The sequence below is a fragment of the Vitis riparia genome, chromosome 17 (genome assembly GCF_004353265.1).
Source record: "Vitis riparia cultivar Riparia Gloire de Montpellier isolate 1030 chromosome 17, EGFV_Vit.rip_1.0, whole genome shotgun sequence".
Classification (NCBI taxonomy): domain Eukaryota; kingdom Viridiplantae; phylum Streptophyta; class Magnoliopsida; order Vitales; family Vitaceae; genus Vitis; species Vitis riparia.
Window position 1 is genome coordinate 4,737,800 of NC_048447.1, and position 14,318 is coordinate 4,752,117.

The window sequence follows — 14,318 nt, forward strand, 5'->3', positions numbered from 1 at the left end:
CAAATCAAAAATCTAGTGGACAATTGCCTCAATGCCCTCCGATCTTTGGTTGTGACAGCCTCTGGGTATGTGTCAGATCTAAGAAACTGATAAATATCATGATACCAAGGTAGATCATCTTGAACCTTTGTCTCTCCAATCAGACAATAGTAAGCGGGTGCAAACCTCGACTCAATCAACAATGGACATATAACCACACCAGTCGAAAAGTCCACAGAAGAAGCTAAGGTAGCTAAGACATCAGCAAACTGGTTTTGCGCTCTAGGTAGACGAGTGTATCTCAAGTCATCGAATCTCCCAACCAGTAGCTCTAAATAAGCATGATACAGCCTATGCTTTACGTCCTTAGTTCTCCAATCACCCTGAATTTGTCTAAGCACCAAATTGGAGTCATCGAATACCTCCATCTGTCTAATTCCTAGCTCCAATGCAGTCTCTAGACCAAGGATACAAGCTTCATACTCAACTATGTTGTTTGTGGTGGGATATTGATTTGAGAACACCAAGTGAACTAACCTCAGAATATGATCACCCTAGGAGGATATCAACAAAACGCCTATCCCAAACCCTGAGTGGTTGGCTACACCATCAAAGTACATGCACCAACCTGATAAGCTAGTCAAAGCAATGAACTCCTCATCTGGAAAATCATCGTCAATTGGTCTACCCTCAGATATCGATAATGAGGCCAAGTGATCAGCGACAATACTTCCCTTAATAGACTTCTAAGAAACATACTAAATATCAAACTTTGTCAGAAGTACGAGCCATCTCATCAATCTACCAGTCAATGCAGGTCTATCAAACAAATATCTCAATGGATCTAGCCGAGAAATCAAACACACCAAATACTCAATCATGTAATGCCTCAATCTCCTGGTGGCCCAAACTAACGCTAAGCAGAGGCGCTCAATCATAACATATCTCATCTCATACTCCAACATCCTCTTACTCAGATAGTAAGTAGCTCGCTCTTTCCCTAAGTCATCAAGCTGAGCTAGCATACATCCCAAGGCCATGTCTGAAACTAACAAATACAGAAGAAGTGGATGTCCCAACATAAGAGGCACTAAAACAGGGGGAGAAAGCAAGTACTCCTTGATCTTCTCAAATGCAATTTGGCAATCATAATTCCAAATTGTTGGTTGATTCTTCCTCAAAAGACGAAAGATGGGCTCACATATGTCTGTCAATCTGGCATGAAACGACTGATATACTGTAACCTGCCCAGAAAACCCCTAATCTCTTCCTCAATCCTCGGCACAGGCATGTCAAGTATGGCTTTGATTTTATCTAGGTCGACCTCTATGCCCCGCTCATTGACCATATGCCCCAATAATTTCCCAGAAGTCACTCCAAAGGTGCATTTCTTAGGGTTTAGCCTCAACCTAAATTTACAAATCCTCTCAAAGAATCTCTCTAGAGTCGTTAGGTGATCTGCCCTACCTCGGGATTTCACAATCATATCATCCACATAAACTTCCACATCCCTATGCATCATGTCATGAAACAAAGTAGTTGTGGCTCTTTGATAAGTAGCTCCTGCATTCTTCAACCTAAATGGCATAACTCTGTAACAGTAGGTACCCCACTCGGTAATGAAGGTTGTCTTCTCCATGTCCTTTGAAGCCATCAAAATCTAATTATACCCCAAAAATCCATCCATGAAAGACAACGTCGAATGACATGCAATGCTATCAACCAGCAAATCAATATGTGGGAAAGGAAAATCATCCTTAGGGATGGCTTTATTAAGGTTTATGAAATCAACACAAACTCTAACTTTGCCATCCTTTTTGGGAACAGGGACGACATTAGCCAACCACTCTAGATACTCAACCACTGATATAAATCCAACACTAAGTTGTTTATGAATTTCCTCTTTCACTTGTAGACTCCAACATGGGTGTAATCGCCTTAACTTATGCTTAACTGGTCTGGCATGTGGCAAGATAAGCAAATGGTGTTGGACTATAGAGGGATCGAGACCCGACATGTCCTCATAAGACCATGCAAAGACATCCAAATATGATATGAGTAAATGAATAAGTCTATCCCTTTTGTCTATAGACAGGGGTGAACCAATCTTCAGCTCTCTAAGCTGATCCTCTGTTGCAAAATCAACAGTCTCAACATCCCCTGTAGCAGGTGAAACCCTCTTATCTATGGGATCTAAGTCGTGATCAAAAAAGTCTCTATCTGAATCAGGTTGTGCAATCTCATCATCTATATCAAATATCTGTAGAATGGGTGAGTGGGGTCCAGATATACAAATACTATCACAAGAGACAAGCAAATACTCGAAAATATTCAAATCCATAGATGCGGAATCATAAACATCGTCAAGGCAGGAAATGAATCCCGGTAAAATGTCAAATGAAAGAGGTGGATCCACAAAGTCGAACGCTCTCTCAATAGAGTTAAAAATGTCCTCAAACAAATCATCACCAACTGCAACATCCTCCATAAGCTTTGGAGCAAGGACTGTCTGGATCTCCTTAGCAACCTCGATAGCAAACATCCCTAATAGGTCGAATGGTGAAGAGGACTCAAGCTAAACCCTATCGGTGATCTGACTCATACTCGTCATATCCATCTCATCCCGATACTCATCACGAGGACCAACTCTATCAATCACCCCAGTAGGCTCAACATATACTCCACAATTAGTAGCCTCTACTGTCAAGCACAAAGATAAGAAGTTGGCTCGATCTGGTGACAAAGGAGCAATCATCATTGAAACGTGTGCCAAAAGTCTCATTTCATAACTATAAATGGTGAAACTGATGCTGAAGTTCATCCACTCCCTCTATATCAGTCACAACGACAAAATCCCTCATATGAGGATGAACCTCTGATCCTCCGACGAAGTAGTCCACCAAACTCATCCTATAAGGACAATCAAGATAATTGAATGGCGTGCAAGTCAGACAGGCTCTCACTCTCTCTCTATGTGCAGTCACGCCATATACCAATAGTCAACCTTTGTAGGAACAAACCTAAGCCCAAATGGTGTATCATGATCTACAGTAGTCACAAACTCCATGGGTCCATGCTGACATTGTCCCAACCCCAAACCAAGCATAAAAGACATACCCCTTATCATGTCTAGTACCACCATACTACTATGCTAATCAAATGACATAGCTATGAAATCTCTACAGAAGTCCTCAACCTCAAGAGTCTGCACCTCATCAAATGTAAACCCAATCAAAAATAAGTCATCCTCACTATGACTGATCTGAAGCATCGGCTCAGAAGAGGCAAACATATCTCTAGGAGATTATACTGTGATGACCTGCCTATCATGTATAAACTTCACCTTCTGATGAAAGGAATATGGAATAGCCCCGGCCCTATAGATCCATGGTAGGCTTAAAAGCAAGTTAAAGGATGTTGGAATCCTCAAAACCTGGAATAGGATGGGGAATATAGTTGGACCAATCAACAACTCTATCATCAAAGTACCCATGACCTCCCTCTTAGTACTGTCATATGCTTTGACCGTCTGTGTAAAGGGACCAAAGTCTGAAGGTGCATAACCAAGGGCGATAGCAATAGCCAATAGGCAGACATTCAAGGTCGAGTCATTGTCCAACAAGACGGATGGAACTCTATGGCCTGAACAACCATCTGTAATAGAGGGTATGTATGGTCTGAACCCTCAAGTGGCAAGTCATCATCTAAAAACATAATACATGTGGCCCTGTCGGCCGTCATCATATGAATCAACCCCTCCAGAGTAGTGGTGGTCTCAACGCGAATCTGGCTCAAAGCCCGAATCAATGCATCTCTATAAGTAATAGAAGATGCTAGCAAACTCCAGATAGATATACGGGCCTATGTACTCTATAACTGCCTCAGTATCTCATCATCCTCTCTCTTGACCTCCTCATCAGAGACAGCACCATCAAATGGCCTGGCTACTAGAGGTAGGGGCTGAGCTACTCTCCCGCTGCGGGTCACAGTCTATACATCTCTCCCCTCTGAATCATCATCATTTGGCCACAGGATAAATGGGACTAATGGGCCCTAACGTGTTGTAGCCAATGGTGCAATAGGAGTCAATTCAAATGGTACCTAATCTAAAATCAAGCTGAACGGTGTAGAAGTCTGAGAACCCACTGTGTCAACCTCATAACCATCATCCAAAACAAGCGGCTCTGGAAATCCATCATCCCAACTCATCATGTGTATGTTGTCATCCTCTACAAAATCTATGTGATGGATGCTGCCCGGGAGTGGTGGCACTGCATGCGTAGAGTGAGCCGGTAGAGGGTTCGTGGTTACACTTGGCTGCCCCAAGTTAACCAAACCCTGATCTATCAAGTCTTGTATAGCATGTCTCAAGGCGACGCAATGATCCATGTCATGCCTTGTACCCTGATGGTAAGAACAATACAGATCCATCCGAAGCGCAGTGGCACGGGCTGGGATACAGGCCTAAGACCCAACTAAGTCAACAAACCACCCTCCATGAGCTTTTGGAAAGCTCAACTCAAAGGCATACCTAGCTGGGAGAACTGTCGTGCCAGCCTCTACATGAGTGGAATAGTAGTTTATGGAGCTCAAGGCTAAGGGTATAAGGTAGAAGGTCTCTCTTGACCTGTGCAACAAAAATAGTCTCTGGGGTCTGGTGTAGGTATGTAGGAGCCATGGGCCTGGGTGGTCTATACCGAACATAACGTTGTGGGTAATAGATTCTTGAAGCCTGCCCAAATGTTTGATAGTGCCTATGAGATCTCGATCCTGCTAAACTGATAGTACCCACATCTCCTAGTCTTTGTCCTCTTGAGGGTTTCTTCCCCTTTGAGTCAGAAGGGGAAGACTCGGATCATAATCCTCTAGAAATGCCCTCCTCTATACCATATAGAGCTTGTACCAAGGATCCAAAATCCGTATGAGGAAATCCTATCAAATGTCTGGCAAATCTGGGCTGTAAGCTCCTCAAAATCATACCAATCTAATTTTTCTCCGAAGGACGATCAATAATCTAGGCAATCTTCTCCCTCCATCAGGAGATAAAAGAAGTCACTAACTCCTCTGGTCCCTGTCTCAAGGCCTCTAGCTCTCTCCTCAAGACGTCAATGACAGTATTAAACGCAAACTATCCCAAAAACTCTTGGGTCAAATCATCCCAAGGCTTACGACGTGAAGCATCTAAAGAAGCAAACCAACGTTGTGTTGCACTACTCAAGGACATGAGAAAAATCATAATCAAGTGGGCCTCATCACACTACTATACAACCTCAAATGAATCTTAGGGCAACCTATGCCCGTATACCTCTCAATTTTTAGCATCCTGAATTGGGTCAGTAAACTGGTCACCAATGCTCCATCAAAATCATCCCAACTGATAGCTCCATCTGAAACCCTCATCTGTCTCATCCTCTGCTCGAGTCTATCCATACGAGCATGTACATCCTCTAAGGCCTGAATAGGTGCTACGATAGGAAGAGAGGTAGCATCAGTCTGACTATGTAAAACATACGGTGCAGGGTATGGAACCGATTGACTGAGTGGAGGGGGTGGTGGTGTCGTAGATTCATATTATGCGCTATCCTAAGGCAGGACCTGCGGGGCTTGCTACCCATCTATCTTCTGGCCGAGGCTGGCTATAGCCTCCTGAATCAAAACCATGGCCGTAACAAACTGGTCAACATTAACTACCTGGGAGTCCATATCTCTCTGATCTACTCTCTGGTCTGGCTGATCTGATGCTTTAGTCAACCTGCCTCTAACTCTAGTCCACGAAGGCGAATCCAGATTGGGCACAAAAATAATCTTATAAACACAGAAACACTGGATGAAACGTTGTATAAGGGTAGCTTTGTAGGAATCAACTAAAAGGTAATCAAGCATACAACCCATGGATACTCATACTGATACTCATATCTGATCATACCAAAATGAGACTATGGAGAGGGTAACCAAACCCAACTGTAACCAAGGCAGCTTTAAAGGTCCATAGATGTACCCACATGTAGGAATGAAATCCTAATTGGGTTTAAGCTAACCTATAAGGTTGAGATGGCTCTATAAAATAAAATGGGTGGCTTAAAGGATCCCTAGCAGAAGCGATCATACCCTCCGGTGGTACGCAACCCTCTACACGCCTCCAAGGAGACAAGGTGCTTCCATGCAAGGTGGTTATCACCTCTACACATGCACTTCCTTGCGTTCCTAGGGGGTTTCTTAACGGTGAAGGCTCTCCCATCTCTCAACACTTAAGGTAATCTAAAGTGCACAGTGAAGGATGTGGGTGCATCTAAAAAACCTAAGGTCTAAAGTGAGAAGGTAAACATAGACAAACAATCATACATCAGGCAGGAGCAAAGGTTGTCATGCAACAAGCAGTCATGAGAAGCTGATAAGTATCGTACAAACAAAGTCCTATCTAGCATATGTGAGAGTGAATCATCCTGAAGTGAGCAAACAATCAAGCAATCATGCAAGACAAACAAGTATAAAGACATGTTAAGATAGCAAACCAATCAAGCAAGCAGACCAAATCACCTTACCTAAAAAATGAGGTATCCTCTAATCAACCAATTAAACACCACATTTTCCTCAACTAGTGTTCAAGCTTGATTCTCAAGATTCCCAGTGGAGTCGCCAATTTGTGGACCCTTATTTTTCACGTGTGCCCCCACTCGATCGGCGAGACTCGCTTTTATTAGTGAAAAAATTTATTTTTGGAAAAGTCAGAGTAGCCACTTTTTTATTTTTATTTTAAAAGGGAAAATAAAACAAGAAAGAAAACCCTAAAAAATGACTCCATAATTTTTGGAAAAGCGTGTCTTTAAAAAAAAACCCTGAGTCTAGGTCTGAGGATCAGGTTACTTATTGGGAAGGTACCTTTAGGAGGTAGCACCCCTCTAAGCCCTACATAGGTCTCTACTGACTAAGTTGAGGGAATTGGGGCAAACCAATCACGAAGCATGAAGAAAATTTAGGGTGCGTACCTGGACTGCTTCTTAAGCGCTATCACAAGACATCAAAGTTAGTTCAAATAATATATCAACCAGTAATAATAGAATAATGAAACATGTATATTAAGACACTCAAGCACTATCAAGTATAGGTGCAGTTCACAATGACAAGCATATTTATATAATTTAGAATGTGGGTGATAGAGGACTTACCAGGACAGCATAGATAATTTATAATGCGTTTCCACAAGACATGAGAGGTTAGATAATAATAAAATAAAGAAATCTTGGCATGCTTGTTATTTAATTAGCATAACAAAAATAATCAAAGTATACGAAATCATCAATTATCGCACACATCTTGTATATAATTCCTAAAAAATAGATAGATATGATTTCAATAAATGGCAAGGGTGGCAGCAAAGATGAGTTTTGAAAAGATGATTTTATGTAAGGGTTTCACCAATTCCCCAATTGATATACACAAATCTAGCCTGGAATTATCCCATTTATTTGGGACCATAAGCTTGGATTCGTGTCTTACTCAAAACCGTATTTTTTATTGAAAACTGAGTAGGATGTGAAACCGAAAAAAATGGTTGCATAGTATTTAAAAAAAATAATAATAATAAGATTTTGATTGTAAGGACTCTAAATGAATTATTTTTAACACAAAATTTTCAAAGGTATCTTTTGAGAAAAGCATTTGATCTAAAAATAAAGGGAATTAATATGATAACAACAAAACATAAGAAATAAAATACCGAGTAAAACAAAGGAAAACGAATTCACAAAGTGAAATTTTTGACAATTCGAGCAAACTAAAATGGTGAGAATGGAGGCCAATCTTCACTATTTTTCGATGACCTCTGAAAATTAAAGATAAAATTATTATAGCAACCAACCAGAGATTTTTAGATCAAGTAAACTAACATTTTAACAAATCTAACTTTCAATTTACCACCAAGAATTACAAGCTAACATTTTAAAAATCTAACTTTCATTCTATTACTAAGAACTATGGAAAACAAGTGTTTAAAAAAAATCTATCTTTTAAATGATCATCAAGAATAAAAAAATAAAAAAATAAAAAAAATTAAAGACTTAAAAAAAATCTTAAACTAGCATAGATAATCAAGAACTAATCGTTGGAATTTTAAATGCATCTAAACTTAAGATAAATCAATCAAGCGCTTATAAATGAGTTTTAAAATGAAACTAATAATACGAGATTATCACAATTATCAACTTAGTTTCAAAGAAATAATAAACGTTACCGGGCATCGGGATCACCAAAACAACATCTAATAATTTAAAGAACAACGTATAATGGCATAGATCATAAAAAATCAGTAACTCATTGCTTAGAAACAAATATAAATTAATATGGGTATTTTAAATTAACTACTAAGGATTCTAGGGGAAAAAAAAATTCAACATGGATCAATATAGAAAAGAATTCATAAGTATGCCCTAAGGTGATCAAATTATTAAATTGACTAAAAAAAAAAAAGTAGTTTGATTTACACAATATGACACATTTTCGAAAGATTTCGTGAGTGTTGATTTATAAAGAAAACGATTAATTTCCAATTTGGTAGTTTTAATGAATTTTATTTACAAAAGAAAGTTTTGATTTAAAAAAAAAAAATGTTTTAACTTCATTTAAAGAAAATGCTTTCAAAAATTTATTTACAAAAAAATAAATGTTATTACTTTTGTAAAAGAAATATTTCATGAGTATTAAAAAAATAGTTGATTTCCAATTCGATAGTTTTAATGAATTTTATTTATGAAATAAGGTTTTAATTAATTTAAATAAAAAATGGTTTGATTTCATTTAAAGAAAATGCTTTCAAAAAATTTATTTACAAAAAAAAAAAAAAAAAAAAAAAAAATACCATGATTCCCACGTGAAACAGTTCAGTGTTAAAACCTCATATAAAAAAAGACCATGAATGATTCTACTTCATTTACAAAGGAAAGAATTTCCTAGGAAAGAAAATACCAAAAATAAATAAATAAATAAATAATAATAAAACCTCACATAAAAAAAATTATTCCACCATTTAAAAATATTTTATAAATGTAAAAATATCTTTTAAATTTTTCTTTAATAATTTTTTTCTTTTTTAGACTTTATTTTATTTACAAAAGGATGATTTCCACAACTTTTTATTTAGAAAGCAAAGAAATTATTATTATTATTATTTGTTTAAACATAATCAATTTTATAAATAAAATAAACAATTATTTTATATTTTAATCCAAGAAAAAAAATGTTTAAAATAATTTAAATATTACGATTTTTTATTTGAACAAAGCTATCATAAATGGTATCATTATTAATAGTTATATATATTTATGCACATCATTTTCTCACTCTACCATCACTTGAGAACTTTTTGGAAAGGTGCTTAATTACAGGATATGAGAAATGAATCAACCTAAAAATGCATTTCAAAACACTTGTTACAAAAGAAATTGATGTTTCATTTTTTTTAGTTAAAAAAATGTGGTTTCACAATCATCCACTACACAAACTCCTCATGGCAGCCATGTTTCCACACACTCATTTCATTTCATTTTTTTCTTTATTCAATAAACACCCAAACTACCAAACACATACTCCATAGGTAATTGCACCTTCATTGATTTTTCCGTTTTTTGTTTTTCCATCCAAACACTTAAAAAAACATGGTTTTGTAATCATCCACTACACAAACTCCTCATGGCTGCCATGTTTCCACACACTCATTTCATTTCATTTTTTTTCTTTATTCAATAAACACCCAAACTTCCAAACACATACTCCATTGATTTTTTGTTTTTCCATTCAAACACACCGCCACTAATCTTTATATCTCCACGAACACTCACATGAAACTCTACATTAAATCCCATTATAGTCGGCCATATATTCACATTCATGTTTGGATTTCAAAAAAATTAAACTCAAAACCCACTGATAAAATTCATAGTCAACCACCCACTTTCACATTCATTTGCATTTTTAAATCAAACAAACCAAAATCAAAGAACACTAACCTTGCTTGCGGCTACCCTATTTCACGGTTGTGTCACTTTTCCTTCCGATCTGGCTTGTGTGTTCCTCCCCCACAAAGAATCCCCGATCAGCCTGTGCATCCTCCAAAAGTTCCCCCCGGAAGCATGTTCTCCATGTCCATAATTTTCTTCTAAATCTCGTTCAAAAATCAACCAAAATTCCTCCAGAACCGTGTTCAGAATCTCCCTAAGATGTGGCTGAATCTATCTTCAAGCTCTCACTAAAATAAAAAATCATCCCCTAACGTGCTTAGAATTGTCTTGCTCTTCTTTCTTTCCTTCTTCTCTGGTGCAGCTGCACCTTTTTTCTCATTTTTTTTCTGGTCTCTGCAATCCTCCTCTGGAATGGTAAGTCTTCTTTTCATGTAACGCTCACTATTTCCTTCATCCATGCACATGATGTTCTCCCAACTGTCCCTTGTATTTTTCCAAAAAACTGGCTTCATTCATTCACTAGAACGCTGGAGATCCCTCTTTCACGTGCTGCTGAATCACCTTTTTCCCTCATGGTGAATATGTGTTGTCCATTTTTAAGTCCTCCCGCAACACTTTCCAATGGTGGTTGCGTGTGGACCTTCCTTGCAGATTTCCTCCAATTTTCCCAAATCCATAGATGCCTTTAAAAGACAATCTTCTTCCCATCCTGATTTTTCATCCCAAAAAAAATATATAGCCCATTGACTTCTTTTTCCTTAAAAAAATCTGACCTTGATTTCCCATTCCCAAATATGTAATTGTCTCCTCATGCAAAACAAAATAAAATAAACTTAAAAAAAAACTAATGAAAATCATGAGATTGATAAATAAAATAAAAGAAGATTAAAATTGACAGACATTAAAAAAAAAAAAAACAAGAAATAAAAGCTAAATTACGTAATTCCATGATTTAATTAGGCAACCAATGCATATTTAAAGTCAAAGCAATTCAAGCAATTTTCTATTAAATAAGTAAATAAGTAAATAATAAAAAAAGGTAAACAAAATAAATATAATTATTAAATGCATGCAATAATAAGAAAAATATTAAAAAAATAAAAAATAAAAATAAAAATGAAATAATAAATAAATAAATAAATAAATAAGATTAAAAAAAAAAAATCAAGCACATGCTAGTCATACAAGCCATGCAACCCTACTTGAGAGGTGACCTAAGCAAGACTAGATAAACCTAAGCGGGTAGAGGCAAGCCAAAATGGGTCGAGTGTATCTAAATGGGCCTAGGGTGGTGCTTAATGGGCCAAGTGTACTTAAGTGGGCCTAAGGTGGTACCTAATGGGCCAAGTGTATCTAAATGGGCCTAGGGTGCCTAAGTGGGCCTAAGGTGGTGTCTGATGGGCCATGTGTATCTAAATGGGCCTAGGGTGCCTAAGCGGACCTAAAGTGGTGCCTAATGGGCCATGAGTATCTAAATGGGCCTATGGTGCCTAAGTGGGCCTAAAGTGGTGCCTAATGGGCCAAGTGTGCCTAAATAGGCCTAGGGTGCCTAAATGGGCCTAAGGTGCCTAAATGGGCCAAGTGTATCTAAATGGGCCTATGGTGCCTAAGTGGGCCTAAAGTGGTGCTTAATGGACCAAGTGTGCCTAAATGGGCCTAAGGTGGTGCCTAATGAGCCAAATGCACCTAAATGGGCCTAGGGTGGTGCCTAATGGGCCAAGTGTGGTGCCTAACGGGCCAAGTGTGCCTAAGTGGGCCTAAGGTACCTAAGTGGGCTTAGGGTGGTGCCTAATGGGCCAAGTGTATCTAAATGGGCCTAAAGTGGTGCCTAATGGGCTAAGTGTGCCTAAGTGGGCCTAAGGTGTCTAAGTGGACCTAAGGTGCCTAAGTAAGTCTAAGTCTAAATTAAGGCTGACAAGAGTCATAACGGGGTTTAATAAATCCCTCAACCAAATTCCCCAAGGTGGCTTAGAAAAGATAGACTACACGAGTAGTAATGGGCCACTAAGGAATTATTGTAAAGTACCAGACAAATACCTAATAGAACATGTGCTAGGAGGACAAAATGGAAGGTCTACACAAAGCTTATTTGTTTATTCCTTTGATTTCTCATCATTGGGACCCCATCCTAGGTTCTCTCTTTGTTTATTCTTAGTTCCTTTGGTTTCTCATCATTGGGACGCCATCCTAGGTCTCATCTAAGCTTACTCATTTGTTCCTTTGATTTCTCATCGTTAAGATGCTATCCTAGGTTCTATCTTAGTTTATTCTTATCTCCTTTGGTATCTCATCATTAGGACATCATCCTAGGTTCTATCTAGGATTATTCATTTTTTCCATTTGTTTCTCATCATTAGGATGTCATCCTAGGTTCTATTTAAGTTTATTCATTTGTTCCTTCAATTTCTAATCATTAGGACGCCATCATGTGATCTATCTTAGTTTAATCAACTTCAAAATTGGATTTGAGGGAGGCAATACTCCTATGAGTCCCAGTGGTCCCCACTCTAAGCCCATATATCATGATGACATGGTTTATGAGGGTTGGATTGGATCTAGGTTCATTCTTGTGCATAAGGGTGTTTTGGTAATTATGCAAGGTTGCACAAGAAATAACAAACAAGGTCTCCGGTTTGAGCTAATTGATTAATTAGATGACCTTATGTGGTTAATTAATCAATCAAAACTCGTTTTGGGCTATATTAAGTGACCCAAGCCTTAATGGGCTTAAGTCACTTACGCCCAATGGGTAACCCTATAAATCCCCCTTCATGGGTTAGGGTTTCCTAATGACTTTCAGTTAGTCACCTTCCACATCCAAAGAGAAAGAGCGAGAGTCAAAACTTCCTTCCTTCCATTGCCCACACTTTAGAGTGCTAAGTGTAGTTCAAGTCATTGCACAAAAGATCTTAGGTGTACAAGACCTCCAGATTTTACAGGCAAGTTATTCATCAGATGGATTTTGATCTAAGAACATCCAGATCACAAGTATGAGTACTTTTTTCTCTAGATATTTATCCTAATATAGTTTTTATGGTCATATGTTTTCGTTGTGCTAGATCTTGAAAGCCCTAGGGATAGTTACATGCACCCTACAAGATCTAAGGATAGGGAACAGAGTAATCCAAGGTCCCAATAAATAGTGACCCAATTCATAGGGAATATATGAATAGGTTATGATCTCATCCATAGGTTAAAGTCATTGCTAATTTTAACACAAGCTCAATATTCTTTCAAGATTCAAAGATAATACAACGAAGTAGCCTAGTAAAGTCATGACTCACTATAAGTCTTATCCAATGTGTAACCATACACACTAATGCACTCACCATGAGAAACTCATCCTGATAGCCAAGACCAGTCATCCTTCCAATTAGGAGGTGGTGTACTACAACCTCTAATGAGTTGTCTAAGCAGATAAAATGGTTGTGAACAAGTCATCTTCTTACAAGGAACTCTTGACTTAGATCTTTCGTGCAACTTCTAATATACTCAAGTCACGTACAACACAAAAGATGCAGGTTAGAATGCTTACAAGGTATAATGTATGGAATTATGATAGATAAAAATGAACTAAAATTTTATTAATAAACAATAAAATCCAAAAGTTTATTACATCATATCATGCTTTTAAGGGTTTTATCCTAACAAGTAGATTATTCATAAACAAAGATACATGTACCAAGCCCAATGATAACCTGCCTCGTGCACAACTAAATCCTCAATCTAAAAACAAAAACTTCATTTTTTACATACATTATTACAAGATCCAATACCAAAACATAGATTTGATGCAACATTCGATATAGCAATTAAACTCTACTTAGCCTCCCAATATCAAAATAACTATTTCATTACAAATCGATAGAAGAAATTTGATGTTATCTTGTGTCGAATTCACTTCACATATTGAAAGTAATCATCAAAACTTCTAAAAGCCCGATATTTGAAATCGATACTAATCAATAATGGTCTATACAACACTTTGCATGTTAGATTGGGATTTCACATATCAAAATGATGTGCACCTCCTTCCAGTGAACTATCTTCACATCTTGATGTTAAGTGATACCATTCTCCTTATGTCGTAGTGTATCGAATGGTGGATCTGATTCATACACTCTAGCTACCCAAAAACTCAAGTATCATCCTAGTGTCGAATCTCCTCATTTCCAACAAGTTTGATACAAGCTTCATATATCAAAATCTATATCAAATTTTCTTTTTGCTTTATCACCAAGCATCGAAGTGGCAATGTGGTCTCAAACTAGTTATCAAACTTCCTTATTTCCTACTCATCAACCTACAATCCTCTATTAATCTTGTTTGCTTTTCTTTAGAATAATGTGAAAGCTATAGAACACCTGAATTCTACACAAAAATACT